This window comes from Halichoerus grypus, chromosome 14 (assembly GCF_964656455.1).
Source record: "Halichoerus grypus chromosome 14, mHalGry1.hap1.1, whole genome shotgun sequence".
In the NCBI taxonomy this organism is placed as follows: Eukaryota; Metazoa; Chordata; class Mammalia; order Carnivora; family Phocidae; genus Halichoerus; species Halichoerus grypus.
The window spans coordinates 50614302-50632282 of NC_135725.1; the positions used below are offsets into that span (position 1 = coordinate 50614302).

General features: G+C 36.0%; 1 long non-coding RNA gene across 1 annotated transcript in view; it reads right to left on the reverse strand.

Annotated features, from left to right (window-relative positions):
• Window positions 1-8783: 8783 nt before the first annotated feature.
• The window catches only part of LOC144380060 (uncharacterized), a 394589-nt gene continuing 385391 nt past the window's right edge, over window positions 8784-17981 (reverse strand). Inside the window, exon 4 of the long non-coding RNA XR_013443810.1 lies at window positions 8784-8888. This is a non-coding gene — a long non-coding RNA (uncharacterized LOC144380060). The remainder of the gene's footprint in view (window positions 8889-17981) is intronic.

Sequence of the window (17981 nt, forward strand, 5' to 3'; positions counted from 1 at the left end):
TGTGTGTGTGTGTGTGTGTGTGTGTGTTTATAGTTACCTTTTGATCTGAGGTCAGGTAGTCAAACACATCTTCACTTGACATCTATAGAAAAACAATTGTGTTTCTTTTAGAAATGCTATTGTCAGATGTTACCAGAAGTATAAAATACCTGATATATAAAATAACCGAGAAAAATTCTTCCCTAATACCTTCAGACACTATTACATATCTAAAGCAAAAATGCTTATGAATTTGAAACATTTAGTCCCATTGCTGATACTTTAAACTACCATCTTTCTAATTCCTTCAGTTGTAGGAAATTCCATGAGTTACATTTTTTTAAAAAAAGAAAAGATTAGGAAAAGCAGATGAAAAAGCAAATTCTACACTTCCATGAGTCCAGGAGGAGAGGGAATTAAACTGTGAGAGAAGCACAATTTTCTTTTTCTTATTCTCCAACCCTTGTTGGCTCTCTCATAATAAGCAAATTAGAGAAAACAAATGACTCTAAAAGATTTTTTTAGTTAACAAATATTACTGGTTTCCTACATCCCAGTACTAGCCTCCTTTCATGGGTAAGAAAGCAGAGCCACAAGGAGGTTCAATAACTTGACCAGTAAGAAAATGCTAGCCAGTGATAGAGCACAAACTAAACCAAGTCTGTCAATCTAAAGCTTAAACTCTTAATCCCTGAATCTCATTGCTTCTTGGGATCCCTTAGCTCATTTGAGTGTCCAGTTAAAGGAGTCACCGTCCTTCTCTTTGATACCAGCTATTCAACCACGCTATACCACAAGAAGCTGAAGTTACCAATCCTTACATTCATGGGACATTGCTGGAAATGCATCTGCATTTATAACCCAGATTTGTGAGTTCTCTGCAGTGCACTGAGATGGTCTTACCTCTTTAACTTTCCACTTTTACTACCATTTGATTCCATTTCTATGTTCCATTGCAGAGACTTGTCTTTACCTTTCCCCATTGGACAACCAAACCTAGAAGAATTTGATTCATCGTCAGCCAATCTATTCAGACTTCTTTGAGCATCTCACAATGAAAGCCATTTAAACAGATATAAATTTTAGAAACTTTAGTTCTTTCTGGAAATGTTGAACTTCTCAGTAATCTACTTGTTTTCATTCCTTTGTAGAATACACTGAATCATTAAAAACACTGTTGTGGATGAATAGCAGGATTGCTCTAAGAAAATGAGTTTACATGCTATCAGTTTATTGTACTTGGTGTAGGCTGTTGAAAGTTGCTTAAGGGAAATTGAAATTTCCAGTCCAAAGTTTTCCCATCACAAATTTATGTCGTCTAACTTAAAGAGAATAACTGTTCCCAGAACAGCCTGAACTATTTTATTTCATAATTTTAAAACATTAGTGTTTTAATAGAGGGAAAAACCCCAAATAAATATTTCTATTTAATACTAGGTATTTTGTTTTGTGGTTTCTAATAATAAATAGAATTCTATATAATTTTCTGGAAAACGCTCATTAAGAGAAAATTCCATATACCTTTAAAAATTGTGAAGGGACTGCTTTAAGTAATGGCAAAGAAATTAATAGAGGTCATTAGTTTTGTCATATTTGAATCAACAATGATTGGTATTTCTTAACATACAATATAAAATCATTAAGAATTCATTCATGTCTAAATCACAGACAATGATAACATGTAATAATATCCTCAAGTAAATAGACATTAAGGAATTCATATTTTGAACTGCAAAAACTCAATCTAGGTCTTGTCTTAAAACATGAAATATATTTGGGCTCCTGGGTGGCTCAGTTGGTTAAGCGACTGCCTTCGGCTCAGGTCATGATCCTGGCGTCCCAGGATCGAGTCCCGCATCAGGCTCCCTGCTCAGCGGGGAGTCTGCTTCTCCCTCTGACCCTCCTCCCTCTCATGCTCTCTGTCTCTCATTCTCTCTCAAATAAATAAATAAAATCTTCAAAAAAAAAAAAAAAAACATGAAATATATTTGATGAAATAATTAGAATAAATGTTAGGATATCTTGATCTATCTGTAAATGTGGTTTAAGAGAATAAATATAGCACTAATATAGGAGTTGGGATAACTTTTTTCCATTGGTGCTCAAATCAGTCAAATAAGAGCTATATAAAAGTAAAAGTAAAATATTGGGCGGGAGCAGAAAACCATCCATAATTTAAAGAAAAAAACAAATTCCACTTACTACAATAAATAGTAGATAGACACTAGTTTTATATTACAGTTCCATTACTTGAGTGGCACTTGAACAGTTCTCTTCACTATGTGAATGAGTAAGAACTCATGTTTTCAGGGAAGTTTCTGTCTGTAATAGGCACATAGTTCACAGAGCAAAGTCTTCTGGGTAATATTCATTGTAGATGTTAGCAGTTATCTCTACTTCACACTAGAATTCCTTTGGAGAGCCAATCCATACAGAGGCCAATGATGCCTATTAGATTAAACTATTTGAACTATTTGGAATTTTTGGTCATCTATAGGCTGCCCTTGGTTGTCATTTCCTTATCTGAAGTACTGAATTTGTCCATGTGAATTGCTGCTTGATGACTGGGAACTCACTATCTATATGCAGACCACTCCTATGACCAGTAACTGCCTGCTGAGACCTGTGATTCCTCTGGTTGGTTTCTTGCATTTGATCCCCAATTACAATAGTCAGTTTACATGTAGAAACATGCTGCTTCCATATCTTAGACTGTGACTTCTGCCACGATGGGAAGCCTTTTAGATTGCTTGGGCACCAGATCTCTCCCCTTGGAACTGTTTCATGGGGCAAATCCACTCCATGTATCTTTATCTTTCTTTTAAGAATCTTTTTCTTGGGGAACCTGGGTGGCTCAGTTGTTAAGCATCTGACTCTTGATTTCAGCTCAGGTCATGATCTCAGGGTTGTGAGATCAAGCCCCACAGGGGGCTGAGCATGGAGCCTGCTTAAGATTCTCTCCCTTTCCCTTCCCTACAGCACCCCCAACCCCCCACCCTCCCACCACTGTCTCACACAATGTTCTCTCTCTCTCTCTCTAAAAAAAAAAAAAAAAAAAAGATGAATCTTTTCCTTCCTTGATAACTTATATTGTGGATCAAACAAAATTTATAACTAGTCTACAAGTTCTGAGTTATGGAATGTTTTTATGCATCTCTATTAATGTCAATGTATTAATGTTGTCATTAATATTTGTTATTAAGTGTGCTAGGTAGGCACTTTTCATACACACACACACACACACACACACATTTAAACCTTACAATGATCATTTGAGATAAGTGCATATATTTCTTTTTATCAAATAAGAACACTGAGGCACAGAGAGTTTATGGATGATCCTTAAGCTCTTATAGCAAGAAACTGACAAAGTCAGGTTCAAATGTAGGTGATTTGACTTCCAAGTTTAAGCTCTTAACAACTATATTTCACTTGCTTTTCAGAGTTACTTTTTGACAGGGTTACCAGTCTAGTAATTCAGAGAATGTGGTAGTATAGTCTATATAGAATTCAATATAGCATTTGATGAGATGTGTCATGGAAAAATATTTCATCTCCTGTTGAGATGAAGAAGTATGTGCTGAAAACTTTATTAATGAGGTAGATCTGTACCTGGTCTCAAGATTAAAGCATCCATGCTAATCTGAAGGGAAATGTGTTGTTAGGCTATAAAACTCTTCTCAATCTCAACAGTTAAGCATATTCATTAATGACTTGTGTTTACATATGCAAAACACAATGATCAGACTTACAAATGAGATGAAACTGGAAGAGAGAGTAAATGCTTTGAATTCCTGAACCAAAAATACCTTGATAGACTGCAATAAACAGCTGAACATCAAAAGATGACACTAAGCAGGGAAAAAAAGACTGAGATTTTATAATTTGCTTAGATTTTCAAAAGAAGTAGAGAAGTCTACATAATTGGAGTTGTGGACAAGCAGCAGCATCCATGAGAATGAGTTAGAGGCATTGCATCAACAATCAGATTCATGTAAATCACCAGTTTGCTATAGCCCTCAGTAAAGATGATCCCTGCAGAGGTGTCATGAAGAAAATAGGACAGTATTGACAATGAAGGAAAAAACAGCTCCACTCTATGCTGTTCTAATCAAAACACAATTTTTAATGTTTATCTCTAATTGCACTTGAAGGGCAATATAACCACCATAGACATCTAGTTGGGGGAATGCAAACAGTTTGATGAAGGTTGCCATATGACCTAAGAATACTTGAAGAAGGTACAGATGTTTAGCTTGAAAAAGAAATGGAAACATGTTTGAACTTCAGTATCTAAAAGACTTTCTTGGAAAGAGTAATTAGACAGTTGTTCAACTCTCACAAGAGTAAACCTAGGGGAAAAGTGTAGAAGCCACAGTAAGATAAGTTTTTGATCAACATAAGAAGTGTTTTCAAATATCCAGAGCTGCTACGTCAGGAAGTAGTGAGTTCCCCAACAGGGATTGAGAACTATCTTGCTATACAGTTATGAAGAGATTTCAAGGACAAACTGGAATGTTAGATTACATGTAAATGAAGATTCACTCTGAACTTACAAAAAGTTAGGGCTTTTCCCCTTGCCACCACTCTGTTTGTTCCTGAAAACTGAGGTCAGAAAGGAAGTTCTAGAGAGAAAGGATAACTGCTTATAAGCCTACAGCAGTTTGAAGCCATGGAAATAATAGGCCAGCTGAGCAGACCTGGCCTCCTTAGGAAACATCATTTTTTGCCTGCATAGAACTTTTATATTCTAGTCCTTCTTCTTCTGTTCTCTGCCTTCCATATACTAAGTCTCAGTTCAAATTTTAAAATTATAAAAAAAATGTAGCTGTGGATTTCTTTAACTTATGATAATGACAAGGACTCCATTATTCATCTGTATATCATTCAATTTCTTGAATACTATTGTCCTGATGCCACAAAAATGCTTCAAGTACTTGGTGTAGTAGGGAGTAATCACCTCGATAGATAATGTGGAACCTTTTAATATGACTCCATAAGAGAACATTTTTAACGTAGGATCTGCCTGGTTTCTGGAGCAGAGTGCTGCCTGCTTACGGCAATACCCCGGAGTAGATGTGCAGGGCCTTCCACTGGTTTCCACATATCTTTCAACAGAATCTTATCTTCATTCTCTGAAAACTGGTAGAAGAGTAGAGATAAAAGAAAGGAAGGGCATTACCGTCCATTAAGGGCTTACCGTATGCTCAACACTGAGTGCCTCTTTCACATTTACTATTGTGTTTGGTCTTCATACCAAATTAGGAGAGTACTGTGGTGATCTTGATTTCACAAATAAGAAACTGAAGTTCAGCTGTGGGGAGGGACCCACTCCAAAGCAGAATACTGGCTGGTGTTAGAGCTGTAGTCCATAATTACACCCTCTGATTTTTATCCCGCTGAGGAGGGTGGAAATACAAAAATCTAGTTCTTAATTGCTGCAAATCTACTCCCTGTAAAGATATGCCATTTATAGGCACAAGAATAAAAACAACCCCAAGATAATTAGCATCAGACCATAGGGACTCTGGGAAAGCAGAACTACAGGAAGAAAAAGTAAGTCTATAGGCTTTTTCCAGTTCTCTATGTTGAGAACTGTAACAATACAAATTTCCAAAGCTCCTAAAATAATGGCATAGGTTTTTATTTCAGTTTTTCCATAATTTAAATTTCTCATCATGCCTGAAAAGAAGAAATCTAGTGATATCACGGAAAGTATACTCCAGGTTTTTAAGCTTTGACCACTAAAACCTTGGAATAGAATCTTATCTATTCCTGAAATGATCTATTTTTGTGTGGACACTGGGCTGAAATGAAATCAGATTCTGACTGAATTAATGGTTAACTCATATGTGAGCCTGAGAAAAAATAAAATTATACTGTTTTAATGATGATACATCTGCATGAAAATGATAAAGAATTTTGAAGGGGCAAAAAATATATGTTAAAAAAATTCCCACTTTAGTGGGAGTCACTGCTCTATTACTTTGAAATAGATAATTAGAAAGAAATACTGAAACAAAAGCATCAATGTGCCCAATGTTGTTATATAAAATCCCATTTGACTTGATTTTGTTTCTTTCTGAAGAACCATGTATTTCTTTGCTGCTCCAAGTTCCTTTTGAACAAGCTATAGCTTTATCAGGCATATGGGCAAATACCAGACAATTGCTATATTCTTGTACAGAATAGCTTCATAGTGTATATATGTGCAAAAACACTGCCTGTAATTGCAAAGCTTAGGAGTCGAGGGAAGAGCAACGGCAAGCACACACCATGGCCACTGACCATGCTGGGCACTTAACTGAGATCCTCTGTTCCTGGGTAAAATGAGGGAGCTGGACCAGTTCTTTTGCAGGTATTTATCAGGTCTGACACCTTATGACCTCATGTCTTCTGGATAGTACTTTTTTGTATATTATCCAGAAGATAAGATACAAGGAAACTCCCCAAACCTAACTAGTGTCAAACAAGATCTTTCCTTTCCATGTTGTGAAATAGAATATGATATACTTGGGAGAAGTTTATTTTATATAACAGATCTTAAAACAGCCCTTTCACATAAGAAGGGCTTAGTGAATATTTCTTGAACAAATAAAGTGAGTGAATGAATTTGTAACAGTAGTTCATTTTGGACATTGAATTCATGTTCACATTTCAACTACCAAAATACTGTTTTCTGAGCTCATCCTGGTATCATTATTATTAAACTTTTTAAAATACTTATTGTCTAATAATAATGTTTTATTGGACTTCCCTTGAATCAATACAATTTAGATAAAGTTTGGATGAGCATTATTTTATGTGCCCCTCTATGGTTCTCGGTGTGGGGATACAGGGAGGGGTAAGATAATATCTGCCTTCAAAGGTTTTGCAATCTAGTCAGATGGGTAGGAGAAATACACAGATAAAAAGGACCTTAACAGAGAGACTACCATGGATGTTCAGTGCAGGAAGACCATGTATCCATTTGAAGGAATCCAAAAACTTTTCAGAAGAGAACATTAAAGATAGGTCTTAAGAGCAGGTGGAGTTTTGACAAAGCCTGGTAGAAAGAAGGTTCTAACATTAACTTCAAAGTTTCTTGACCTGCCTCGACTGAGTCTGTGATTCCTTTACAGGATTAAAAACAACAACAATGATCTGAGTGTCTTTTGTAATGAACTTCATATTATTGAGTTCTCCTATCTACCCCACCTGTCAGGCAGAGTATTTTTTTAGATAATGAAACTGGCACTCAAAGATTCCCAACAAGAATTTCTTAATTACCATCAGCCGCACTGTAACATTATGTTGTGAATAATAACAGCACATGGCCAGGAACTAGATCATCTGGAAGGTGCATAGAAAGGAGGAATACTGGAATCTCTAATGAGAATTTTCCAAAATAACACAGTTATCTTGCTTCAAGTTCGACAGGTAAATCTCAACCAACTGAAAGGACATCATGGACAGGGTGCTGATGTAAGATATTTGAGATGTTTAGAGTAGGCAAATCTGTATTCAAACTCAGAGCTTGGAATTATTTTCCCCAACAGAAAGCCTACTCCTAGATGGGATTGTCCTTTGATTCCTGGGCTGAAATCTGTGTGTCCTGAGAAGAGGCTGAAAATTTAAAGGAAAATAGAAGGAGACAGTAGGGAAAGCACAAGTGAGAGGGAATACAGGTCAGGCAGCCGAGTTTAAATGTCAGGATCATTCCCCCCATATCCTTGTCTTTACAGGACTATTGCAGCTACTTACTTAGTGCTGACTTTGTTATAACCTTGGAGAGTAGTTAAGGGAAGGTACGATTGAAGACTTCTCCTTTTCTCTTTGTCCTGTACAATCAGATTTACTGAAATGAGCAAAAAAGGGGAATTTATACAAAATTACTGGAGTTTGAAAGAGCCCTCCCCATACTTCTGAAAAGTACATTGCATTTGAAATAACCAAGATGTGTGAATTTCCATTATCCTTCATATTCCCAATACCACATAGGATTCTAATCATTACATCCAAATATTCCCAGAAAAAAAATTCCAGCCCCCACACATCAGTCATGAATCTCCCATCTGTCTTTCCTTATAGAAATTATATTTGGACTTCTTGAAGTCACTGTAAGCCTTTGTTTCTTTTCTGTCTGGAAAATAACAGTGTGACCCTGGCTGTCATCTTGTTTTTCAACTGCTGATGTGATTTTGCCTAATAAGTAGCAACCAATAGTGACTATTGCGACTCAAATTAAAAGGAGGAGAGTGGAAGGATGTGCAGACAAAGCTCAGATGTGGGTTTGTTGATATTTGTAGCAGGAGGTTAATTAGCATTAACAGAAGTATCAGCAGTTGCTTGGACTTATTCATAAGGTACTGACTGCTCTCAGCAGTGTCGTACAGAGGAAAACAAGTCAAAATAGTTTTCTTTTTTTCCTCTCACAGAAAAACCATTTACAAAAACAAACATAAAGTAATTGGATTCTTTTTTGTTTGCTTTCTGTTTCTCCTTTGCAGCTAAGTGTTTGATTTAGCTGCTTCTTTTGCTCCTTCCCAGTCCTACATGGTTGGAGTAGTAATAGAGTTAGTTGTACTTTCTTTTTTTTCCTTTTTCATTCCCTTCCTCCGTGCCTTCTCCCCCATCCTTTGGTGGTGGTGGTTGTTTCCAATACGCAACAATTTTATTTTTTTTCTTTCATTTTCAATTAATGATGGGTATATTTTTATGGGTGGCTTATAAGTTTTGGGTCAAATCAATGCAAAGCACACATCTATCTCTCTGATCACTCTTTACCCATCTAAATGTTTTGAAGCCACTACCTTCCCCTAATCTTTGCAATGATTAGAATAACTGTTAGCGCCAATGTTTCAGCCCCAAACAAAGCCCCCAAAAGGGTTTTATTTGTTTGACTTCGGTTGTGGTTTCCTCCATTTGCTCTGCAATAAAGAAGAAAAATGTATTTTTTAATCTATATGCAGGAGGGTTAAGGATCATTTGAAAAATTATCCCCCAATATCCTCAAATCAAATATCCACTATTTAGTAGCTATAAAATTACTTAATATACACATGTTCTTACATTACTTAGTCACTCTTGGATGTTTTATAGAAAGTTTACTATTTTAACCTATTGAGAAATGTTAACTAATAATGAAAAAATCGATAAATAATAACCATAATGTGAATTGAAATATCTCCTACTGTGTAAGACTACAGTTATTAGATTTTTGATGAGGATTTTAATTTCTTTGTTCTTTTTTTCTTTGGAGGAAACTAGAAATGGATCTCAAGGAAAATTAAGGATATATATTTAATTCTGACCACAAACCAAAGACAGGCTTAAAATTCCTTGAGGAAAATTTACTCAATGGTAATAAGTGATATGGGATTGGGCATGCCACCACTGTTTTGTACAAAAACATAAAAGGAAGTTACAGTAACATCATTTCTATGATTGGTATGATTCACCAATCAGCTGAAACATACCTATATATCTATGTCTAAATCTATATGTGTGTATGTGTATATATGCAGATATATATATATATATATATATATCTGTAAAACTAGATAGACAAATAGATGAAAGATATTAAGACATTAGCTGTAGATTATTTATACAAATGGTACCATGTATGATTCACAGAAATGTATTTCTCACTAAGTATCACTAAGTATCGTGGCTCACTGGATAAACCAAAGAGATAGACAAATACCTCAAGAAATAATTTATTCAACCCTATCATACAGAAGAGGTTACTGAGGTCTAAAAATGCTAAGTTAAACTCCAAAGCAGTAACTACTTGGGGGCTGGGCTAAGGCTAAAATCTAAATCTCTGACCCTTTCTTCAGCAGCCTTTCCTTAAATCTACAGTGGCATATAAGCATTATCTTGGAAATCAGGATAAAGAAATCCTTTGTTTAATCTGATTTATCTTCTTTTTCTCTGTAAAAATGCACTGTAGGGAAACATTATACATAACTTATGGGCTAAGGAATTAGACACACATTAAGAGTAAATGGATTTTAGGATTCTAGTCAGGGATATATATGCTCAAATTTCATTTCAAATTTCAAAAGAGTACCCCTATCTTGACCCCCACATGATTGATGAAGGAAAGTGAAGGAAGAAGCTTCATTCATAATTAATTAATCTCTGTTATTGTAGTGAAAATATGGCTGCTGTGGTTTCTCCAGCTTGATGATAGCCTACTACCCAAACCATTAAAGCAAAATGGAGATTGGATACGGATATATGGATAACAGCTGTACATGCACATTTTCCTTGTCTTCTTAGTAGAGACCAGGAAATGTTTAGATGTTTGCGGTTCTTTTTGGGAGGGGTTGTTTTTCTTTGTTTTGTTTTTTGCTTTTTGCTTTTTGTTTTAATGATCTGAGTAGACTTTGGTAAATAGCCATCCTAAAATAGAATTTGGGCTGCTTGGAATTTGAACATTGAGTTATCACATAAAGTAAGTGGCAATTCTAGAATTGAGAGGCAGACAAAGTCAAAGTGTGTGTGTGTGTGTGTGTGAGAGAGAGAGAGAGAGAGAGAAAGAGAGAGGGAGACTGGGAAAGAAAGAGAGGCATCAAAGGCTGGTTTACAAATACAAGACTTTAGAAATAGATTGATAGAAGTAAAGAATCAGGCTTTATGGGTTGCATTTATTTTTCAGTAATAAAAATAGTTAATATTTTTGAGCACTTCCATTTCTAATGTTTCTACATGAGCCATCTCAATTCTTATAACAGTTTATGTGTATGTTAGAATAGTATTTACAATAATTTTCCAGAGGAGGAAGAATAAGGTATGGCAAAATAAAATAATTTTCCCCAAGGTCACTCAACTAAAAAGTAGCTAGTAGAAGCTGGATTTGAACTCAGGAATTTCTAGGTCAGGAATTGGAAGTTGTTAATCATTATATTATACTGTTTCCAATGATCAGTTGCCCCATATTCTTGCTGGTATCCAAGACCATCAGGTGTATGATTCACAGGTGATTTGGGTTGGCATAAGGAACCAAGGGCTTGGCTTGGCAACAAACAAACAAATTAAGCAAGAAAACAACTGAAATTCCCCTAGAGTTCTACTATTTAAGAATATTCATCATGTGGAAGAACAAATTATTTTAGAAAATAAGTGTCTTCTTCAAATTCCCTTAAATGCCTAGCAAGTCAATGCTAGTAAATATGCTATTTCCCCCTTCTTTTACTATATTCTTTCTTATCATAATGCCATCCTCCTAATAGTTAGCTTATGGTAATTGAGGGGGGAAATCCATAGGAAAAAATGTGGCAAGAAAACTGAGGTAGTGATTAAAACAGATGGATGTTTTCTAAGCACAAGAGAGTTTTCAATAAATGAGAGCTCACAAGAGATTTGTAAGAACCAGTTGATATCCAAATATTGAGACATATATGTGAAAATCTATCCAGGTCCAGCTCTATTTGTGTGTCACTGGCAGTAATAGTATAGACCAAGTATTTTTGCAGAATGGCTAAATTTAAATACTTCTTTCTAGTCTTCATTTCACAATACTTTTAGATACAATTCACCCCTCATTTCCCAGCCTTGGGCTCTGGACTGATAAGGCTCACAAGCCAAAAGGGAAAGTATGCCTTTACTCCTGGATGAGCAAGCACCTTACCAGTGTCAAAACAAGATTTATAACCACCTGCAGTCTTAGACTTGTGGTCCCTGTGGGTCCTCACACTCCCTCTTCACCTCCAACCAAAGATACTTGGGCCCTCAGGTGCAGACAAAGAAACTGGGACAGAGGGAACATGAACCTCACCTAACATAGGAAGATCTTCCCAGGTGTGTTTAGTGTAGGGAAGCAGGAAATGCATGAATGAATACCACTCCTGAGCAACAAAATTAGAAAAGACATGTGGATTCAGGTTCAGGTGTTTTGTTTGTTTAAAGTACAGTTATCCTATTCACTAGCAAAATGTGGCCTGGTGAATATATGGACACCAAAATTATTGTCTCCAAAACTGCCCTCAGGGAGAGGAAGGACCTTGAGCAAATGTCATCCTCTCTTAATGAGTAGAGACAGAAACAGGTAGAGTCTAGAGCAGCTGTCTCCCTTTCAAAAGAACCTTTAGTGAAAAAGGCAGTCCTCAATTCTGTTTGCTGTCTGAGATGTGGAGTAAAAATAATTTATTGATATCTCCTCAGAAAGAGGCAGGACATCTAGTTTTGGAAGCTAGCATCTAGGTTACCAATAATAATATCTAATTATCGTGTGGTCACCTTGTGTTAGGTATTATATTGAGTTCTATGTATAGTATTTCATTTAATCTTCACAGTAATATATTAGAAAGAAAGTATTATTATACCTATGTGACAGATATAAAAACTGAAGCAGAGAGATATTCAAAGAATTTACTCTAGGTCAAAACAAGAAGTGGACTGTGAACTGAATCTAGGCAGTCATGAAATCCCACCGAATGGAAAAGATTATAACAAAAGATAAAATTTACTTTAGGGGTACCTGGGTGGCGGAGTCGGTTAAGTGACTGACTCTTGGTTTCAGCTCAGGCCTTGATCTCAGGGTCATGAGATCGAGCCCCGAGTCCAGCTCCACGCTCAGCAGGGAGTCTGCTTTCTCTCTGTCCCTCTCCCTCTGCCCCTACCCCCTGTGTGCACTTTCTCTCTTTCTGTCTCTCTCTAGAATAAATAATAAATCATTAAAAAAAAAGAATCAGGGTGTTGACACTTTGAAGCATTCATCTTGCTGGTGGAGAGGGGAAATGTAAATGCCAGAAGGACAGAGGTATTAGGCAATATTTCCCTTTTCCTTTTTTCTGAGAGGGTCCACACAAATGACAATGTACCAGAAACCACTTGAATCTCAAAATACTATTGTCTTCAGATATTCTCCCTTTGCTTAATTAATTTCCTTCAGAGGCATCTTTTACTACATGGTGTTCAAGTGCAAATTGTTTTTGCATCCAGAGTTTGGTTTGCAATTCTCTAGGCAGTTATTTTTTTTTTTTAAGATTTTATTTATTTATTTGACAGAGAGAGACATAACGAGAAAGGGGACACAAGCAGGGGGAGTGGGAGAGGGAAAAGCAGGCTTCCCGCTGAGGAGGGAGCCCGATGTGGGGCTCGATCCTAGGACCCTGGGATCATGACCTGAGCTGAAGGCAGATGCTTAACAACTGAGCCACCCAGGTGCCCCAGAGGCAGTAATTTTTTAACATAAGTTTTAACAAACAAATAGCATTTCCTACAATTTTCTTTCAAAGAGCAGTATTAGTAAAAATACCTTTGAATTCTATGCATTCAGTATTGAAAGGAAGACAATGCATTTACTCTGCCAACAATGGTTATTGAGTGCCTTGTATATTTCCCAACAATGTCTTAGGAACTGTAAGTTTGCAAAAGACATTATGGTTTATCTCCTTCCTATAAGACTGTCTTACCATCTCCTACTCCCCTATTTGCCCAACAAAGCAAAGTTAAGAGTTTATACATTTTATTGCAAATATTCTGAGGATTTGATGAATGTTCATTCATACTGCAAGCATATATTGGCTACTATATGCTGGGCATGGCCTGCATCCAAGATATTCAATCTTGAATAGGACATGGTGGCAGGGATGCGAGCAAGGTTGACTTTTGAAGACATAAAATGGAAATGATTCCCCAAGTGGCTGTGACTGGAATTTGCATGTTTGGCCTACCATATATTAGCTGCATGGCTTGAGAACAATATAATTTCTTGAAGCTCCAGTTCCTCAATGGTAGCATGCGATTATTAATTCTTCTTTCACAGGGTTCTTATGAAAGTTTAAGGCCAATGTACATAAAATATCTACCACCTGGCAATTTTTAATAAATATTAGGTTTCTCCTCATTTTTAACTCGTCCATACATAAAAGTAGACCAAAAAAGAAAAAAAAAAAAAAAACACAAATTTAGTTATGGAGGTAGAAGATGAGTAAGAGCTATTGGGAAATGAGCCTTCTGCTGTAAAGTAGTGTCAGCAGACTAAGAGAAGGTCGCTTTTACAGGTCTTGCTTGCTTGCTTGCTTTCTCAGCCTGAACTCTTTAATCCTTGTTAATCCATACTCATCAGAGTACACAGAAAATATCCCATCAAACCTCTGATAGTTTTGGCTTATTTTTCCCCAAGCATGTTTTCCTCAGCATCTTTTCCTCATTCACTGAATTAATAGACTGCTCTTTTGAAGATAGATTAATATTTTTATTTGTTATGACACAACTGTATGCCAAGGACTTTATCCATAGTCTTCACGACAACACTGTGAACTAGGTAGTATAATTACATTTATTTTATACAAACAGAAGGTGAGAATCATAAAGGAGAAATAATTTGCCCAAAGTCACATGTCTTTGATGGAAAACTGAATCAAGGTTTGTCTGGGTTGCAGTGGTTATACTGCTGTGAAATTGCAAGAAAAAATAAGTATTCCACTCCCTAAGCAAATTCACCAAGAAATAGAAGATAGGGGCCTTTGTTTCTTCACTTCAAAAGCTCTTGAAATGATATTGCTAAGCTGATACTCTTCTAAATTGGCTTATCCTATGGGAACAATTAAGCAATAATCACTTATAAATGGCTTCAGGGAAATGCTGAAGCTGGACTCTGTTAGTCTATAACTCCTAAACAAAATAATTGCAAATATGACCATGGTTAAAATAGCTTTTTGTTTCTGTGGAATACATGACAATATATGGAATAAATTAAGGCACATTTGTTTGTAAAGGCATAATATACATTTGATTCAAAGTTGATATTTGGGGCAAGACTGCACTGTTTTTGCCCTGATAGAAAGATAATAATGCCTCAAAATAAGAAGCCATATAAATATGATCAAAATCAATATGTTTACCAAGTCCAATAGTTTCTAATGACAGAATGGGTTATGCTCTAATAAATATTTTTTAATGAAAATGAATGCAGTACTTCCTTATCATTTCACCAGAAGTTTTGTTCTTTCTTCTTTATAGAAATTAAACTGCCGTTTCAATGAAAAAAAAAATAAGATAGACATACCAGTTATGAAATTGGGTAGACAGGATTAATATGTTGAGTACACTGATAAAAAAAATCATAAAAGAACTTTATAAATCCTGACCTTCAAAGACTGTAAGCAAACAAGTATATCATATCAAATTTTAAAAAGTTTAGGTTCTCCTGGCGCTTAAAAATATAAATAAGAATACAAGTTTACAATTGAGCCATGGGGCGGGGGAAATGAGCTATGTACTCAGACTTTTGGCCATAATGTAGTAACTGGTACCAGACTAACACTTCTGCCATTAAAATAAATAAATGAAAAATAAAAAATCCTGGAAAACTAGATTAAATATATGAAAAAATCTCTTTTCATATATCAGACAAAAGACCATGCAGGATTATGACCCCTAAGGGAAGAGAAAGCAAGGATGTGATCCTTATGATCATGCTGGTTTTCTGTCTGGGGGCATCTTCCAGATCTCCACACATCGGAGGGAGAACACAACCAAAGCAGAACACTTTCACTAAGTAGAAGAGACAGACATCAGAGGTTAGGAAATCAGAGACAGCTAGACTTCGCTGGGTGTAGAATCAGATGGGAGGGAGAAATACATGCACAAAAAGCTCCAGAGACCTACATGAAGTATTTCATTGAGTCTTTGCCTGAACAGTAAGCAGTGCATGTGTAGACATGCAACTGTGTGTGTGTGTGTATCCATATGGATCCAGTGAAGTATGTGCAAATTTATAAAAACATGTAATTTTTACACAATCAGAATCATTCTCCCTTCATTCTTCTGTCTCTCCCCTAACTATTCCTTAGAAACATGATTTAAATGACTTCAGCGTTACACGTTTGTGTGTGTTGTGTTTCAGGGCATGGATGAATCATAATAAATACAACCAGTCTCTTTTGGCTAAACACCTCATTTGTTTCCTGTTTTAAACCCTTGAACGTTTTGTGACTATCATTTTCTTATGATAAATTCTAGGAAGGTGAATCACTATAATAAAAACTATGACAAGGGCACCTGGGTGGCTCAGTCACTTGAGGGAAGGACCCTTGATCTCAGTTCAGGTCTTAGTTTCAGGTCATGAGTTCAAGTCCCGAATTGCTTACTTAAAACAAAACAAAACAAAACAAAATAAAAAACAAAGCTATGTGCTCTTGATAAATATTGCCTGATTGCCTCTAGCAGTTGCAACCACTTGTGTTCACATAGCACAGAATGGGTGACAATTTCAATGCATCTTTATTGGTATTTATCTTTTCATTTTAAGCTTTTTCACATGTTTATTTGAATAGAGGAGAGTATTCTGTCTGAAATCTTGCATCCCACTTTATTTTTAATATTACATTATAATATTGTTAAAATATATTATTTTATATAATGTTACAAACTTGACTAATACATACATTTCCAAGCTAAACTCTATTTTTCTTTGTTGAAAAACCAGCAGTTTGATGTTAGATGAATCTCATGTTGCATTTGAAATTAAATGTTAAAAGCATCTGCTTCATATAAAGGCAAAATCTGATATTATAGTTATATTACCTATCAAAACTTGATAAACTATTTAGTGTTTTTAAAATTAAAAAATAAAATCTAACATTCACTATATCCCTACGAAGTGCCTGGTACTATTCAAAGTGCTTTGGATGTGTTACCAATTTTTTTTTCCTCATAAAGTTCAATCTTCATAATAGTTTCATAAGGTAGGAACAATTTCATCCCTCTCTCACAGATGAGGAAACTGAAGCACAGAGTAGGAACATAACTTACCTAAAGTTTCATACATAGTAACTAGTGGATCTAAGATTTCAATTCACTCTTGTTGGGGCACCTGGGTTGAGTCAGTCAGTTGAGTATCCAACTTCTGGTTTGGGCTCAGGTCATGACCTCAGGGTCGTGGCATTGAGCCCCATGTTGAGCCCCATGTTGGGCTCCATGCTCAGTGGGAGTCTGCTTGAGGATTCTCTGTCTCCCTCTCCCTCATGCCTCTCCCCCGACTTATGCACTTTCTCTCTCCCCCATCTCTAAAGTAAATAAATAAATCTTTAAAAATAAGTAATAAATAATATATAAAAAATAGGAAATAATATATTAAAAAATTCACTCTTACTCTATTACACTGTCTCAGCAATTTTTTTCCTGGAACTTATTAAAAATACTGGATATCTTAAGCTAGAATTCTAATTCATGATTGTTTTGAGACAATTAAATATAATTGATAGAAATATGGAAATAATAATGATTTTAGATAATTTTTAACCTCCTGGCAAAAGTTACTTTCAATGATAAATTCTTAAAATTTATTCACCATATGCTCCGGTTACAATAAAATGTCATAAAAATATGAAGACACATTAAAAAACTAAGAAAACATGATGAAAAGAGATGAAGCAAAAGGAAGTTTACTGGCCAGGAAATGTCAAAATGAATGAGCAGATTTACAAAAGTACACTTGACCATTTTGCTAAGGAATTAGAACTTCTGAATGCATGTATCTGCAAACTCAAGAAAAGCCAGGCTATGGGGCGCCTGGGTGGCTCAGTCATTAAGTGTCTGCCTTCAGCTCAGGTCATGATCCCAGAGTCCTGGGATCAAGCCCCACATCGGGCTCCCTGCTCTGCGGGGAGCCTGCTTCTCCCTCACCCTCTGCTTGCCTCTCTGCCTACTTGTGCTCTCCCTCTCTCTCTCTTTGTCAAATAAATAAAGAAAATCTTAAAAAAAAAAGAAAAGAAAAGCCAGGCTATATGAGCCCAGAGCACAATAGTCCTGAGCTAAGTTGTTTTAATGTCCTTTGAAACCAGTATGTTAGTACAGAGTCAAGTTTTTGTCATGTTATTTATAGTTACTGCCTTCTGCAGCAACTTCCATCTAGACTTTCTGGATTTTTTTTTTCCATTGTAGGCTTTAGCTACAATCAGACTCGAGGCTTCTGTCCCACCAGTGGTAGATAGAGGCTGGTATTAGTCTTCCTGGCATCTAATATGTCTACACAGAATATTGGACATCCTTGGTCTCAGGTT